This window comes from Phascolarctos cinereus, unplaced genomic scaffold, assembly GCF_003287225.1.
Source record: "Phascolarctos cinereus isolate Bilbo 61053 unplaced genomic scaffold, phaCin_HiC Scaffold_9;HRSCAF=440, whole genome shotgun sequence".
Classification (NCBI taxonomy): domain Eukaryota; kingdom Metazoa; phylum Chordata; class Mammalia; order Diprotodontia; family Phascolarctidae; genus Phascolarctos; species Phascolarctos cinereus.
In genome coordinates, this window is record NW_027556402.1 from 38,856,631 (window position 1) to 38,873,764 (window position 17,134).

Consider the following 17,134-nt stretch of genomic DNA (forward strand, 5'->3'; position numbering starts at 1 on the left):
AACAGTGAGCTATTGCCCTCTTCCTTTACTCTAGAAGCCCATAAAATTAGGTCTAAACTAGGGCTCCTATACAGTTTGAAATCAAGTCTGGCTTTACTGAGAGTAAACAAGTTCTTCTGAGAGCAAGGTCCTTTCAGATAACAGTGGCCCCACAAGAAAGGACAAAAAATTCCAAATACTCTATGTACAGGCTGGTTGAAATAATGTAATTGAAATTTTTTAAAAATTGGGAAAATTTAAAGTAGCTGACATGAGTATACATTCATCAAAAAAAAAATCTCAGGGGCAGCTAAGTGGCGCAGTGAATAGAGATCTGGTCTTGGAGTCAGGAGGACCTGAGTTCAAATCCAGCCTCAGACACTTAACACTTACTAGCTGTATAACCCTGGGCAAGTCACTTAACCCCGATCGCCTCATCCATAAAAAACAAACAAACAAACAAACAAATAAATAAATGAATGAATGAATGAATGAATGAATAAATAAATAAATAAAAAAGTTAATCTCTGTTCTGTGAGGGGTGCATATGATGCCATTTTGACAAATGACCAAAATTAAATTTTATTAAAAATTGCTATTCCTTAAAATAAGTAATTACATGTTTTTTAAATTGTTAAACTGCTTTTTTAAACTTTTTAAAACTGTTTTTTAAACTTCTTTAAATCTTTTTAAAGCACAAAGACTTTTTAGATTCTTTTTTTCCCCAATTCCAAATTCTCTCTCTACCTTTCCACTCCCCCCATTCAATGAGAAAGCAAGAAAATCTATTACAAATACATATATGTAGACATGTGAAACAAATTTCCACATTGTCTATGTTCAAAAAAGGAAGGAAGGAAGGAAGGAAGGAAGGAAGGAAGGAAGGAAGGAAGGAAGGAAGGAAGGAAGGAAGGAAGGAAGGAAGGAAGGAAGGAAGGAGAAAAAAATATGCTTCAGTCTGCACTCTGACCCACTAGTTCCCTCTCTGGAGGTGGATAGCATATTTTTACTGTGAGTTCTCTGGAACTGTGGGGGGTCGTTTGTGCTGATCAGAGTTACTAAATCTTTCACATTCTTAAGATGCTGATGTTACCTTGTAGCTTGTTCTTCTGGTTCTACACACTTCACTTTGCATCAGTTCATACAAGTCCTCCCAGGTTTTTCTGAAACCATCCTCCTTGTCATTTCTTATAGTACAATAGTATTCCATCACAATCATATACTACAGCTTGTTCAGTCTTTCCTCAACGCATAAGCTTCCCACTCAGTTTCCAAATCTTTAATACCACAAGAAGAGCAAGCAAGCAAGCAAGCAATTACTTATAATTCCCATTTGCAAAAGTTACAGCATCTGGAATCAGATAAAGAAGCAGCAGCAACTGTGGTGGAATTCTCAATTAAATCAGCTTGTCAGAAGGTGGCCCAGTCAGCCCCTCCAGCGGGAAGATCTTGTCCCTTTTTCAGAGTAGTCCTAATGCTCGTAGCATTCCCAGCAGTTAGTGATGACTGGGCAAAGCAGAAACTCCTCTTTCCCTTTCTCTTGGGATTTTGGGGGAAACTGCATCTATCTCCCAGACTTTCTTTAGTGTGAGAGATTCCTAGTGTGGCAAATTTTTATTGGATACATAGTTCTAAAGCATTAAAAAAAGTTTTGGTTACTCAGAGCTGGGGCTCATTCTAGTTTCCAAATTTGTTGTTTTTCTCAGTCAGCCAGAAAACTGGAGAGCTGGATAGTCATCTTTGTCCCCTCTCCCCACCTTCTTTATCCAGGTTCCCAGAATAATGCAGGCTCCCTGAAGACAGCCATTATTCCCTTTCTGTCTTAGCACGCAGATAAGTGTCTTGCACAGAGCAGACCCTTCATCTTTGCTGCTGAAAGGAATTGGTTGAGCTATTATAGATTTTTCTTCAAAATGCATCCTCTTCCTTCCTGACATCCATTGCCAGCACCCTGGAATATGGCATTCCTCATGGGTTTCTCCTAAACAATATCCTTGCCAAGAGTCTCTTCTCTCTCCAAATCCAGCCAGCAGCAACACAGAAAGATTTAATTAGCTAACATTTGTAACATAACACCCTATCCCTCAATCAAAAATAATAATAATAATAATAATTCCAGTGGCTTCTCTTAACTACCGTGGTACTTCCCAAACTATACAATGTTAAGAGGGGTTCTGAGATTAAATTACAATACAAGCAATACTTTCCTTCGTGAATATTAAATATGAAATTATATATTACCCCAAATACTTGGGTGGCATTTTTCTTATGCAAAAATAAGTCTTAGTTTCATAGGACCACATATTTAGAGCCAGAAGGGATTTTTATATACCATTTAGTTTATCTACTGTTATTTTGCTAGGGAGGAAACAACCAGCCTAAAGGAATTAAGTGACTTGCCCAAGGTGATACAGGTAATAAATAAGTTGCAGAGATAAGATTTGAACTCAGGTTACTCTGAGCCTGACCAAATCCTGGCCTTATAAATAGGGCCTTCAACTTAAATGTTAATTTTTTCTCAAATACCCTTGCTTCCAAGTTTATCAAGTTAAAAAAAAATTTTTTTTTGAGGCAACTGGGGTTAAATGACTTGCCCAGGGTCCCAAAGCTAGTTACGTGTCTAAAGCCATATTTGAACTCAGGTCCCCCTGACTCCAGGGCTGGTGCTCTATCCACTGCACCACCTAAGCTGTCTTAACTTCTTTACTTCTACTCCAAATCAACCACACGCAGGGATGGTCATGTTTTTTGACCATACTTTGATCAAATCATCATCTACTCTTTCTTCATGGGCTCCTTCCCTTCCAGTGTCAAGTTCTCCACTCAGAATGGTGTCAGTCTATGCCAGTATTAAGAGTTCTTACCCACAGAAAATCACAGATCCTTGAAGTAAGCTATATCCAAAGAAACTGATAAATAATTGTGCAGTTTATTCACTCAGCTCTCCACTTCCCTTTCTTCCAGATGAAACCTGAAGTAAAATGCTAAATAAATGTGGCTTCTGGCTTCATAGATACACCAAGTCTTTGTGGTATTTTGTAAAAATCCAAAATGACAAATATAAATGTGTGTGTGTGTGTGTGTGTGCACACACACACACACACCACACACACACACACACACACCAGTTACAAAATTTCCTTCTCAAAATGGCCTGCACTTACTATTAAAAAAATTCAAAATAATCTTCAGCATTCATGAAGGAAACGAAAGTTGACTTTCAATGTCAGCAACCTGATTTATCTTGAGTTTACATTCCAGTACTACATTTGTTTAGTTATTTCAGCAAATAAAGTTCAGCTGCCAAGAGGGGACATTTGGAAGTCACAAGCTGGTGAGCAGGGGTTCAGTTTTTGAATTTGTACAATGAGACTGAATGTTTCAAGGCCCACTTGCTGCACTGTTCCTGTACTATCAGGCTTTGGGCTGCCTGCTTTGGGAGATCAACAGTCAACTGGCAGCCTTGTTAACAGCCCCAGTTAAATAACCTGCCCAAGTTTAAAGTGGATGCTAGTTGTAGCAGGACTAGAACTCAGGTCTCCTAGACTTCCACACACAATGCCCTGGAGGTCTCTGAAATGCATTACTTGTAAAACTTGGGATTTATAAACAAAGCTTACTTCTTATTACACATTTAGTGGTTGTTTTGTTGTTGTTGAATTGGACTTGTGATTCCACTGAAATAGAGAACTCTGAATCCTAATCACACATTTATCTGCAGCTGCTTTGTAACTTATGTACTTAACTTTAGGAAATTCTAGGAGGCTATGTGATGTGACTAGAATATGTTTTAGAGGTGGGCCTTGCACCAAGGGCTTCCTGACCTCAAGGCTAGCTTTCTACTCATTGCTTCAGGATGCCTTGCAATTTCCTTTCCTTAATGCATAGTAAAACATCATTCATTCTGGGAGCAAAAGTATAAACATTGTCAGGTTAAGAAGTGAGGGCTTTCTTATCTTAATTTCTATAGTCTTTGAAAAAAACATCTCTGTGTATATGCAGAGACACACATCTATATACACGCGCATATATAGCTACACCTGGAGGCGTTTAGACTACGCAGGTATCAATCTTGCTCTCACCCCCAACCACACTGCCTTTAAAGTAAATCTATCAAGAAAATCCACGGGAGAGAGAAATCTATGCAGGGACTTGAACAAATCGTGAAACCAACATTCTCAATGTTACTTTGAGCTTTTCCAAATACCATTTCATCCTGCCCGCTCCATTGTTTTCCTTCCACTCTAGCTCAATGAGAGGTAGCCTCCCATAGTGGATAGAAAGTAATAAGATATGGACCCAAACCCCGCAAATGGCTAATACATACCTCTAAACTCACCTCTCAACTTCACACTTCTCTACTCCGTCATCTCAATCCACGACCCTGAGCAGGAGCCCTTCCTCCTATTCTTTTTTTTTTTTTGGCAACTGGGGTTAAGTGACTTGCCCAGGGTCACACAGTAAGTATCAAGTGTCTGACCTGAGACTGATTTGAACTCAGGGCCAGTGCCCCCCCCAATTCATCCCAGCCCTCTACTAGCTTCCTGCCCCCAAACCCCATCATAGTCTGTCATTTTCCTATTCTTGTCCTCCACTACTGCGCTTATAGAAATTTGTGCACAGTTACAACTTACGTACGTGCTGGAACTCTTCCTCTGGACGCTGTCTACTTGCTTCCCTTAACTGAAACCTGTTTTTCCCCTGAGAGTTGCGCGTTCATATCAGCCACTTCCAAGGCTTACTACATTTTTGCCCAATCTCACAAGTCCCCAAAGTTTCTCTAGTACTTGCTTTCCATGGCCACTTCCAGACCATACTTCCCCTAGCTAGCCTTTGAAGTCAATGCCATTATACTTTCCAAACTCTCCCCCTGCTTATTGCTCTTATTTATTTAGCTTCTGGATGCCTTTCTTCACAACCGTGGCAGAGAGCTTCAGTCATCATTCTCAGAGACTTTAACATCCACTTTTCTAACACACTGTCCTTACAATTACTCATACTCACCTCCGATAACCATACAGTCTTTCCTTGTTAATGTTACCCAGAATTCCTCGCTCCTCAGCTCAAATGCCACTTCCTACATGAGGCATTGGGTCTATAAACTCTTAGAACCCCCAACCTAGCCTCTAGTGCCCCCTCCATCATGAAAAGCAGACTTTGGATTCTTATTTATTTCACTGTATTTTCAGTTCTAAATTTTCTCCCCTCCCCCACCCATTGAGAAGTCAAGAAATACCAAAGTCCATTACAAATATGAAGTCAAGCAAAGCAGAGTTCCATACTGTCCACTAAGGAAGACGAGGGGGAGCGAGGGGAGAGTAGGAGAGGGGAGAGAAGGGGGGGAAGAAGGAAATATGTTTCAATCTGTACTGAGTCGATCAGTTCTCTTTCTGGATGTAGATAGCACTTTTCCTCATGAATCCTTTGGAATTGCAGTGGATAATTATGTTTATCAGTTACTAACACTACGGACTGCCTCTATAATATTGTTACTGTGTAGCTTCTTCTCCTGCTTCTGTTTACTTCATTTTGTATCAGTTCACAAAGTCTTCCCAGGTTTTTTGAAACTATCCCCTTCATCATTTCTTAGTACTCCATCACATTCACATACCCTAACGTGTTCAGTTATTTCCCAACTGATAGATGTTCCCTTGGTTTCTAATTCTTTGCCACCACAAAAAGAACTGCTATAAACATTTTGGTCTCTTTGAGGTATAGACCTAACAGACGTTTTGCTGGATCAAAGGGTGTACAAAATTTAATAGCATTGGGGCATAGCTCCAGACTGCTTTCTGGAACGGATGGAATGGAGTTCACAACTGCCCCAACAATGCATTAGTGTACCTATTTTCCCATATCCTCTCTAGCATTTGCAGGACTTTGCATTTACTTTGTATTTTACTATGTGCTGATATGTAGATATGCTACTTACCCAGAGAGAATGTAAGCTTCTTGAGGGCTGGGACTATTTAATTTTTGTATCTAATCCCAGTGCTTTGCACAGAGTAGGCACTGAATAAATATTGTTTGTTTGTTGATTAATCCATCTCCACTCCACTTTAGCCCTCTTGAAACTGTTCTACATTTAAGATCCTAAACTCAAGAAATTCTGCCTTCTTCCCATAAACTTCTGCCCCGCTACCTCTCTCTCCAGCTCCCTGACTCATTCCAAATCTGTTCCTTTCAACCTTTACATCATACCTATCCCTATTAACATGCATCATACACTCATCAAAATGTACTATCTCCGTCCCTCTTTTTTGTCCTGTTCTCTCACGGCACCATGTCTTTGCTCACAAAATAACCTAGACTTAAAATGGGCTTCTTATCCATTTTTATTTGTTTAGGCCCTTCTCCTTCAGGGCCAAACTCAGGCCTTCAGAACCACCTCTTCCACAAAGCCTTCTTTGCCTTCATCTTCCTGATTCCAAGATTAAAGTGATTTCTCTCTCCCATATTTTCTTTTAATAAGATATTGCTTCTTTTTTATTTTTTTAAAATTTTTATTAGTTTATTTTGATTTATCAACAATCACTTCCATATGCTTTTGAGTTTAAAATTTTTCTCCCCCTTCCTCTCCATCACCCTCCCCAAGACGGCACACATTCTGATATAGGCTATACATTTATATTCCTATTAAACATATTTTCACATTAGCGAAGTTGTAAGTAAAAATTAAAACCAATAGGAGGAACCATCAGGAAGAGGAAACAAAACTCAACAGAAGAGAAGAAAGAAATGACAGAGATTCAACTTCCATAGTTCTTTCTTTGGATGTGGATAGTATTTTCCATCACGAGGCCTCTGGAGATGTCTTAGATCCTTGTAATGCTGAGAAGGGCTAAGTTTATCAATATTAGTGATCGCACAACGTGGCTATTATTGTGTACAATGTTCTCCTGATTCTGCTCACTTCACTCAGCATCAGACCATACAAGTCTTTCCAGGTTTTTGTGAAGTCAGCCTGTTCATCATTTCTTACAGCACAATAGGATTCCATTACATTCATATACCACAATTTGCTCAGCCATTCCCCAACTGATGGGTACCCTCTCAATTTCCAATTCTTTGCCACCACAAAAAGAGCTGCTATGAATATTTTTGTACATGTGGGTCCTTTTCCCATTTGTATGATCTCTTTGGGATATAGCCCTAGAAGTGCTATTGCTGGATCAAAAGATATTGCTTCTTGAACTTTTGCTTTGCACATTCTTCCTTTTAAACAGATCACATTTGTATATAATCTCCCAATTAGATTACAAAATACTTAATAAAAGCCTGTTACATCTTTGTATTCTTAGTGTCCAACATAGTATCTTGCAAACACTGGAAAATTAAGAAATATTTGATTAATTTGTTGATCTGAATAACTTAACACAGTCTTATACTGTCAATTATTAATTCAGCCATTTTATCTCCTCAATTACTTCATGAGTTCCTTAAGGAGAAAATACTGGTCTTCTGTTTCTTTGTACAGTACTATGTACAGGTCTTGTATTTCTTCTTTAGGAGAGTCAGTAAAAGAAATGTTTCCTAGAGTTCAAAGTTAAGAAAAAGACCTTCACAAATAGTGAGCACTCAAATAACTGGATCAAGATAATATAGTAAGTGGCTTTTTAATCGGTGATGGGTGCACAGATGTGTGTGTGTGTGTGTGTGTGTGTGTGTGTGTGTGTGTGTGGAGGGTGTAGGTATGTGTAGGTGTGGGTGTGGGTGTATTTTTCTCTATTCTTAGTAAAAAGACAATCCACAAAAACCTACTAAAGTTGGAACAAGGGGGTTAATGTGCAAATGAATGAATGATTTATTAAGCGCTTATTATGTGTGAAGCACTGAGCTGAGTGCTAGGGATACAAATAGAAAGGTTTAACAGGTTCTTTTCTCCAGGAGGTCACGTTCTGATGCAAAAGGCGACACCTGTGGAAGGTTTCAGGTGAAAGGCCAATGGAAAAGCCCCATGGGCCTTGGGGTGCAGTGACAAAGCAGATGATAATGTCTCTTCTTTGATATCATTTCCTCTAATAAGACCATATCAGTTTATGATGTTGAACAGTTTGATTGTGTCAAGAACTTTGTATCCCGGGTCTTTGGTGGATGTGACTTCAGCACTTGCAAAAGCAGTTGGCCAGCCTGCTTTTCCCTAGGGGCTCAGCCTCATGAGGGATGGTTATCATCAGTGGGCTGGAAGCATTGTTATTCTAAAGGCTCTCAGATCCAGTGTCTTGGGCTGTCTCCATCAGGAGTGGAGGGGAAATGGTGATCAAGGTGGTGGTGGTTCTGATTCATGTTGCCCCCTACCCCTCCCTCAGGGCGCCCTGATATTTTGGTTAGCCTAGCTTGTCTGCCTGTAAGTTGCAATTTATGGGGATGGCTGGCCTTTCCCACCGAAACCACCTCCCCAGGAAATGGCTGTGAGGGCTGAGCTAGAAGCAGGACCTGTGCTCTAAGAGTGCCATCACTCCCATAGTTCTTGAGCTCATCTGCCTGTTGTTGGCAGTTGCTCCTGGTGGTGATGAGGAGGATGAGGCCCCCTTTTCCACAATGATTTTTCCCTTCAATGATGACTATGCTGGAAGCAGGTCTGCTGGTTTGGGGGGCATTGCCATTTCCAAAGTTCTTGGCCTGAGGATCCTGGTTTGTTTCTACCAAGATCTAAGGGGAAATGGTGGTGGTGTTTCAACCTCCCCGGAACATGCTTCCTTCTATCTCCCCTTGGAGTTCTCTGATTCTTCATCTACTTTGGCTTACCTTCCATCCATGTGTTTATTGGTTTATAACCTCGCTATACATTCTCATTCTCTGTCTCTGTCTATCTCTGTGCCTGTCTGTCTGTCTCTCTCCCTTTCTCTCTCTCAAACTTCTGAGACAAACCAGCAACTGCCTGGTAACCCAAAATAGTAGACAGTTGCCTAAAACGTGATTTGCTCAGAGCCACACAGTGACGGTTTGTGTTATGGTCAAGATTTTCACCCACTCTCCCCTTCCTCCTTACAAATCTCCAGAGAACACCTGAAACCTAGCTTTGAGTTGTTCTGAGGATTAGGGACTGAGAAATTGAGCAACTGCAAAAGAAGCTTTCTGGGAAAAGTGAGAGCAAGTTGTAGACTTTTTCATGGATAAAAAGGTGGCTAAATATTCAGGAAGCAGTTAATAAGGTAGCTTCTGCATGCTAAGAAAGAAGCTGGTATCTGGGAGAGAAGTGAATTAAGAGTTAAGTGAGACTAAGTTAAGAAAAATAAATTTATAGGAAGAAAAATGACAGTCTTGAGTGCTGAAGACCCTTTAAGCATTCTGGAAACACAAGACATTTATTTTTATTTTAGGTTTGTTATTGAAGCTATCCCTCATGCAAAGTTATGGCTGGTTTTGTGAAAAGCAGTGTAAGCTGATCTTTCCAGAAACCAAAACCAATTTGACACTCTTAACTGTGACTCTCTACCACCATCTGGTGGACAAATAACAAAATTGCTGGGGTCTTCTTGGTGAATTCTTCTGTTATGTTGAGGCTGAAGGTTTGTTTCTGAGATGACAGCTTTGTGACAGCTAACACAGAGGAAAAGGTCTCCAGTGACTAAAGGAAGCTGCGTAAATTACCAGGCCATGAGCTACCAGCTATGTAAAGAACAGTGGTTCTTTCACAGGAAAAGGAGTTAGTCAAATGTTTCTTAGAGTTCATAAATGTTCTTTACGTTGAGACATTTGTAAAGTTTTGAAACTGATTCTGACCCGAGCTAAGCAGATTCTAAGGCAACCGTGTGGTCTTACTAGAAGGTTTGCTTTGGGTCAGGGTAGATTTGTTACAGACATACACAGAAAAGGACACTGTTAGAACTACTTGTTTGACTGGGCCACAGGCCTGTTCTGAAGCATTTTGAGACAGCCGGCAGCCAGAAAAACAAATACCATTAATCCCCAAATCCCTTTAAATATGACTCACAGAAAGTCACAATTGTTTCACTTCAAAAATTAAATAAATGAATGAAGCCAGGAATTTCCTTCTGGGAAAAGGTAAAAAACTCAGTAAATGTGGGAAGAGATAAATACTAAGTTGACTCAGATAATATATATTATCCTAACATGACAATTACATGAAATTAATTGTTCTCAGTTATTTTTAGTGTTCAGTTTTTTTGTATTTCTTATCTTTTTCGTACATTCTTACCATCCCTGATTAACCATTTCATGAGGTCTGGAAGGATGTCAAGTTTTCTTGTATTCCCATATTGATTAACTAATGACAAATATACTCATTCAAATGCCGTGATGTATACCAGACCTCAAAATTGTTGATGGGCATATATAAGTAATTAGGTTATATGATGTATGATATATTATACATAGTTATGTATTATGCATTTGTGTTATTGTTATGTATGCATATATGTATATTACATATTTAACTGGAATAAGGAAGTCCATAGAATGAACACTTGAGAATGTATGTGTGTGTGTGCGCGTGTATATGTATGTATATGTGTGTGTATGTATGTATGTGCGTGTGTGTATGTGTGTGTGTATGTGTGTATGTATATATTTTAGCTAGGCAATGTAGTTAAGTGACTTGCCCAGGGTCACACAGGTAGTAAATGTTATGTGTCTGAGGCCGCATTTGAACTCAGGTCTTCCTGAATCCAGGGCCGGTGCTCTATCCACTGCGCCAGCTACCTGCAGAGACTTTTAAGGACAATCGTTCATTTTCCTTCTAGTATAAGGGTCCCTAACATGGGATCCACCGACTTTCCAAGTGGTCTGGAAAAAAGCCTAGAATGCTTTCCCTCCTTATCCCTGTCTTCTGGCTTCCTTCAGGGCCCAGCTAACAGTCCATCTTCTACTAGAAGCCCTTCTCAATCCCACTCAATGTTACTGCCTTCCCTCTAAGACTAGCTTCAATTTACCCTAAATAGAGCTTGTGTGTCCACAGTCATTTACATCTTCCCTCTTCCATTAGACTGTGAATTCCTTGAGAGCATGGACTGACTTCTGCATTTCTTTGTATCCTAAAACTTAGCACAGTGCCTTGAACATATCAAACAAAATAAATGCTTGCTGCCTTAATGCTTTTCTATGGATAGATTTCAAGAGTCTGTGAATTTTGCGTGGGGAAAATACATCTTAATTTCAATATATTTAGTACACTTTGTAACCTTATGTATTGTAATTTAAGCATATAAAGCGTTTCGCCCAGAAATGGCCCATAACGGATGCAGCACTCATGGCACAAAAAGAACTGAGACGGTGCCTTAAAATAAAAACAAACCACTAGGTGGCAGTGTTATCCTATTAGGTCATAGCATTTCCAAGGTAAAGTATTTTTATTAAGAATGAAGTTTGATGCTATCTACCTCCATAGAAAGAACTGACGGTCTCTGAATACAGACTGAAGCATACTATTTTTCATTTTCTTTCCTTCTTTAATTTTTTTTTGATCCGAGTTTTCTTCCATAAAATGACTAATATGGAAATATGTTCTGCATGACTGCACATGTATAATCTATAATGCTTCCCATCCCAGAGAGGGCAGAGGGGAGGGAAGGACAGACTTTGGAAATCAAAACTTAAAAAAAAACCCAAATATTAAAAATTGTTATTATATGTAATTAGGGGAAAATAAAATATTATTAAAAAATAAAGTCAGCATTTTCTTTTGTTAAAAATACACACAATTTCTTAAGTGGAGGGTGATAATATACAGACAAAACATCTCTCTAAAAAACTAAAATTTTAACTGAATACCTTTTTAAGTCAAGATTTAGAAACAACAAAAAAATCTGTTGGCATCCTAGCTTTCCCATACACTTCTTGTCTTTTCTTGGCTTTCTTAACTTCAGAAGTCATAGGAACACAGACTTAGAACTGGAAATATCTTTACAAGTCACTTCTTCTTCCCCACTTTCTCCTCAGCGGAGGAAAATGAGGTCTAAGACAGGAAAATGACTTACTTTAAGTCACACAGGTGACTTTGGAGAACAAAGATTTGAACCAGGTCCCTTCAGTTTCAGGGCGCTCTCCATTGGACCATGCTGACTGCTTAGCTTAAGTTATAATTCTACGCTGACTCTTTTCCTCTGAGCCAAGCATCTCAATAGTGACATGTGCTCAGATATTCTCTTAAAATCTATTTTTCCAGTGCTACCACCCACTCAATGAGGCCCCACTCAAATCAATTCAACAATAGCTAATATCCATTGCTGCATTTAAGTAAGTAGTAAGATTTCCAACCTCATTAACAGAAAAAAATAGAATTCCTCCATTCTGTTAAGTACAGGGACAGTCTTGTGACTCACTGTCTTGTGAGGAATGAAAGAAACTGCTGTCCACCAATAGCACAGAGATTTAGCTCTGGCTTAGAAGCTTCTTTTGAACATGACCCTGAGGCGGTGATTAATTTTATCCGTCCAGGCCAACGGTAGGGAACTTGTGGCCTCGAGGCCTCATGTGGCCCTCTAGGTCCTCAAGTGCAGCCCTTTGACTGAATCCAAACTTGTTCTGTACAGTTTTGACTGAATCCAAAGGGCTGCACTTCAGGACCTAGAGGGTCACATAAGGCCTTGAGGCCACGGGTTCCCCACCTCTAGCCCAGGCTGAGCATGCTTCTGTCAAGCACTGACCTTTGACTATTTTACTTTGCTATGTGATAATTACGGAAGCTTTCTTCTGTCCTGGGTGGCAATGGTCTACACACAAAATTGCTAGGTACAAGAATTCTACAATATTCATGTAGGCAGAAACGGCTTTTAAGGAAGAAAAACATTTCCTTTTTAAAATGAATAGTTAGATAACATTAGCATCCCTAAAGTGGGAATGAAAGGGCCTCACAGAAGACTGTAACCAGCTGTTTTGCCTCTCAAATGACAAGGGAACAAGAGGAAATACAACACCAGACTTGCTGATAAGAACTATTAAACACTGAAGTGGGCTGTCGAGGGAAATTCTGTACTCTCTTTCTTTAAAGCTATGCACAGGACTCATAGCAATTTACCTGTGATGTTTGTAATGCCAGGCTGGTGGGCTGGCTCATTTCACAAGTCTTTGCATTCCACCTATCAAGAACACTTTCTTCTATCAAATCTCAGTGGATTTTTCAATACTAGCTGATCTCTGATTGTTAAGTTCAAACATTCCATGTTTCTTCTCTTAGCTAAATGTGTATGCGTGCGTGAATGTGTATAATATAGATAATATATATTTTATCTTTTTAAACAAGAAAAGAATTTTAATGCTTCTAATTCTAAGCCCGTGTTCCCATGAATTTCTGAAGTAAGCAATCATACTTTATATGAGAAACAATGACTCAATTTTATTTGAACTTTTAAAAAAAGTTCATTTGTCCTTGAACCCTTTTCCAATGAACTAATAATATCTGAAACTACATAGAATCTTTTAAACTTCTATCACAAACTATTAAAGTTGTTATTATTATATGCATTTATCAGGAAGTCTCACCCCTCAGTAAAGCAGTAAAATTCTATATTAGTCTCTCCTCTTGAATCCCTTATATCCTGCTCACTTCATAGATGTTAGTATCTCTGTCAGCTGTTGTTCTATATTTCTCCTCACTTTCTCAAACTCCTAGAAAAAGCCATCTACCCCTATTTCTCTTTTCTCATTCTCTTCTAAACCTTGACCTTATCCCTTTACTGAAACTACTCTCCAAAGTAACCAGTCTTCATTCAACTGTCAAATATTCCAATTCTCATTCTTCTTGACCTCTTTAGTGTACTCGACATTGCTGACCATCTCTCATTCTAGACATTCTCCTCTCTGGGATTTCTCTCCTTCTTGCCTTCTCTTCATTCTTCTACCAATTTTTTTCTGTGTCCTTGTTGGATTATCATCCATGTCATGCCCACCAATTATGAACGTATTTCAAGGCTCTGCTTTGAGCCCTCTTCTCTTTTCTTCCTGAGTTTTCCCAAGTTTTCTCACTTGGCCCTTCATGGCCATAAAGATGTAATCTCTATACATAATTGTATATTCATCCTGAGTCTCTCTCCTGACTCCAGTCCCACATCACCAGCTGCCTAGCGGACATTTTGAACTGCAAATTCCAGAGTTACCTCAAACTCAACATGTCTGAAGTAGAACTCATTACTTTCACCTTAAACCCATTCCTCTCCCAAACTTTCCTATTTCTGTCAAGTGCACCATTACCCTTTCTAATAACCCAAGTTCAAAACCTTGGAGACATCCTTGATTTCTTACTTTCTCTCATGCCACATATCCAATCTGTTGCCAAATCTTGTAATTTCTTTAATCCATAATATTTTTCATATATTCTGTCTCCTTCTCCCTTCACTACTATCTAGTTCATCTACCATCCTAGTTCAGGCTGTCATTACTTTTCTCCTTGACTATTGCTAAAGGCCTCTATTTGCTCTTCCAGCCTTAAATCTTTCTCTTCTCCAACACATCTTCCAGATAGTTGCCAAAGTAACTTTCTCAAAATGTAAGTTCTACTAGTCACCCTTTTGTACTCACTCAAAAACCTCCAGTGGCTCACTTTACCTCCAGGATAAAAAAATAAAAAAATAAAATCTTCCTTGAAGCTTTTTGTAACCTGGCAACAACTTATTTCTTCCCTCCACATCCTCTTGGGTCAATCCAAACTGGCCTGGTTACTTTTTATCACATACATTCTCTTATCTCTGTGCCTTTCCCCTATTCTTGGAATGCTATCCCTCTATATCTTTGCCTCGTAGAATCTCTAGCTTCCTTCAAAATTCACCTCAAGTACAACCAATGATGTGAAGCCTTTCCTGTCCCCTCAGCTGCTAGTATCTCTACTCCCACTCAAATTGTCTTGTGCATACACATTATCTATACATCTTTCTCCCTGTAGAATGTGTGCTCCTTGGGGGCAGAGCCTGTTAATTTTCATCTTTGGGTCATTAGTACCAGTGCCTGGTTGTACAGAGAAGGTGCTTAATAAATACTTACTTATTGATTTTAATATAGAATAACAAATAATTAAAATAATATGAAATGAGATCATGCTTTATAGGCCATCTGCCACAAAGCAGATGTTCCTATATTAATGCAGCTAAATAGAAATTTAGATGCAGCAATGTCATATGTGCGCTTTGGGGACTTAGTGGCAAAACTGTTAGTTTCAATTAAAGAAAATCCTAGTTGGTTAGAAAAATGAAAAGCTCCCCCTGGCATCCTGAAAATAAACACAGGGTCAGTATATTGCTTTGCAAAAATGATTACCCTTTTGACAAATACAATCAACTAGCCTCCAAATGGATATTTTGGCATTCATATGGCAACATATACTGAGATTATTCATTTATTTTCCTGGTCATTGTTTCCATGTTGACCTTTAAAAAAAAACACTGGGTAAAGAGATGTGAACTCATTTAAAGCTTTAAGGCATCCCTCTTATCTCTTAATCTCTCTTGGTTTTCAGTGTCCTCTCCATCATATTTGTGCTTTTCATTTTGAAAATAATTTTCCTTGAAAAAGAAGGTAGAGGCAAATGGGTTTGCCTCTTTCCTGTTATCTAGGACCATTACACAATTTGCATCATTCTCCTGTCTCCAAAGTAGAACTATCTCTTGTTCTAAACAGGATTTCTCCCCCCACCCACCCACTCCAGTACTTTTTGCAAAGCTTAGCTGATTCTTTGAAATCTGAATTTTCTGACAACTACAATTTTATAGTTCTGTGCTAAGTATTGGTAACCACACTTGGTTATGTGCCTCTCTCTCTCTCTCTGTCTCTGTCTCTCTTTCTCTCTCTCCCTCCCTCTCTTAATCTGAGCTTACTGGAGAGCTTCACATGAAGCAACATCCAATTCTCTGGGTATCTCCCATTTTTCAAAGGGATTAATTATGATCGCATTGTCAGAATTTTGCTCTTCTGATCCTCCTATCCATCAATGCATTTCCCCCTTTACGATCTCTTTCTAAGTGATTAGTATTTGAGTTTTCTAAATTTTTTGTAATTTTTTTTTGTTTGTTTTCCTAAAGCTCGAGACCTCTCCTTTCCTTGGCTATTATGACCTCTAAGACAATATAGTCGCTTCTTCCCAAAATTCCCTTTCTTTTATCAGCTAGTAAGAATAAAACATGGGGTAAGAAGTTTTCATCATATCCTAAGCCTTCTGAAAACAAAGTCAGCAAATTATTTCTTTTGGGGATCATTCCTCAATTCTCTTTCATCCTCCCCCTGTACTACTGCTTTTCCATGGTGCTTTGGAATTTTCGTGTCTGTTTTTGGCATTATGTTTACTTTTACAGTTATCATTAAAGTGCCTTGATTTCTTACAAAGAAAGCGTTATTGACTGAAAACAATGACTATTTAAATGTATTAAGATACACGTATTTTATGCCTCTTGTATACACTGGGTTTTCAAATTTTCATTTAAGAGGAGAGAGCCGCAACAGTGGCAACTAGGTGACACAGTGGATGGAGTGGTCATCTTAGAGTTAAGAAGACCTGAGTTCAAATCCTGCTTCACACATTTACTGGCTGTATGACCTGGGGCCAGTCACTTCACTTCTGTGTGTTCCATTTTCCTCAATTTTAAAATGGTGATAATATCACCTATTTCACAGGATGGTTGTGAGAATTAAATGAGATAAATGTTGCAATATATGTAAAGTACTTTGCAAACCTTAAAGTCTTATAAAAATGCAAATTATTATACTATTATTGTTAATGGCAACAGAAAACAATACCATTACTCTCTCCCCCCAAAAATTAGAATATAAGCTCCCTAAAGGAAAAGACCATTTTGTTTTGGTACCCTTGGTGTCTAGCAAAGTGCCAAGTACATGCAGGTGTTAATAAATACTTATTGACTGTTGATTAAGATTGTAGGATCTACAGTTAGAGATCATTTAGTCTAGGGCTTCTTAAACTTTTTCCACTAGCAACCCCTTTTCATGTTTAGGCAGCCTTGTTTGTCTTGAAGGCATGTGCAATGCAAAGTGCACATGCTTTGTGTTCAGAGCCAAGGCCGCAGTGAAGTTGCACATGCAACACAGGCAAGTGCTGCCACAAACACCTCAGATTCATTACGTGTTTGATTTTTAATTAATTAAATTAAATTAATTAACTTTTAATTAATTGTGTGTTCAGTTTAAGAAGTGCTGATTCTAGTCCAACCTTGTCATTTTACAGATTAGAAAACAGAGAACTCAGAGAGTT

At 38.8% G+C, this 17,134-nt stretch overlaps 1 protein-coding gene across 1 annotated transcript in view; it reads right to left on the reverse strand.

Moving 5' to 3' along the window:
• The window catches only part of PDLIM5 (PDZ and LIM domain 5), a 216,205-nt gene that overhangs the window by 52,053 nt on the left and 147,018 nt on the right, over positions 1-17,134 (reverse strand).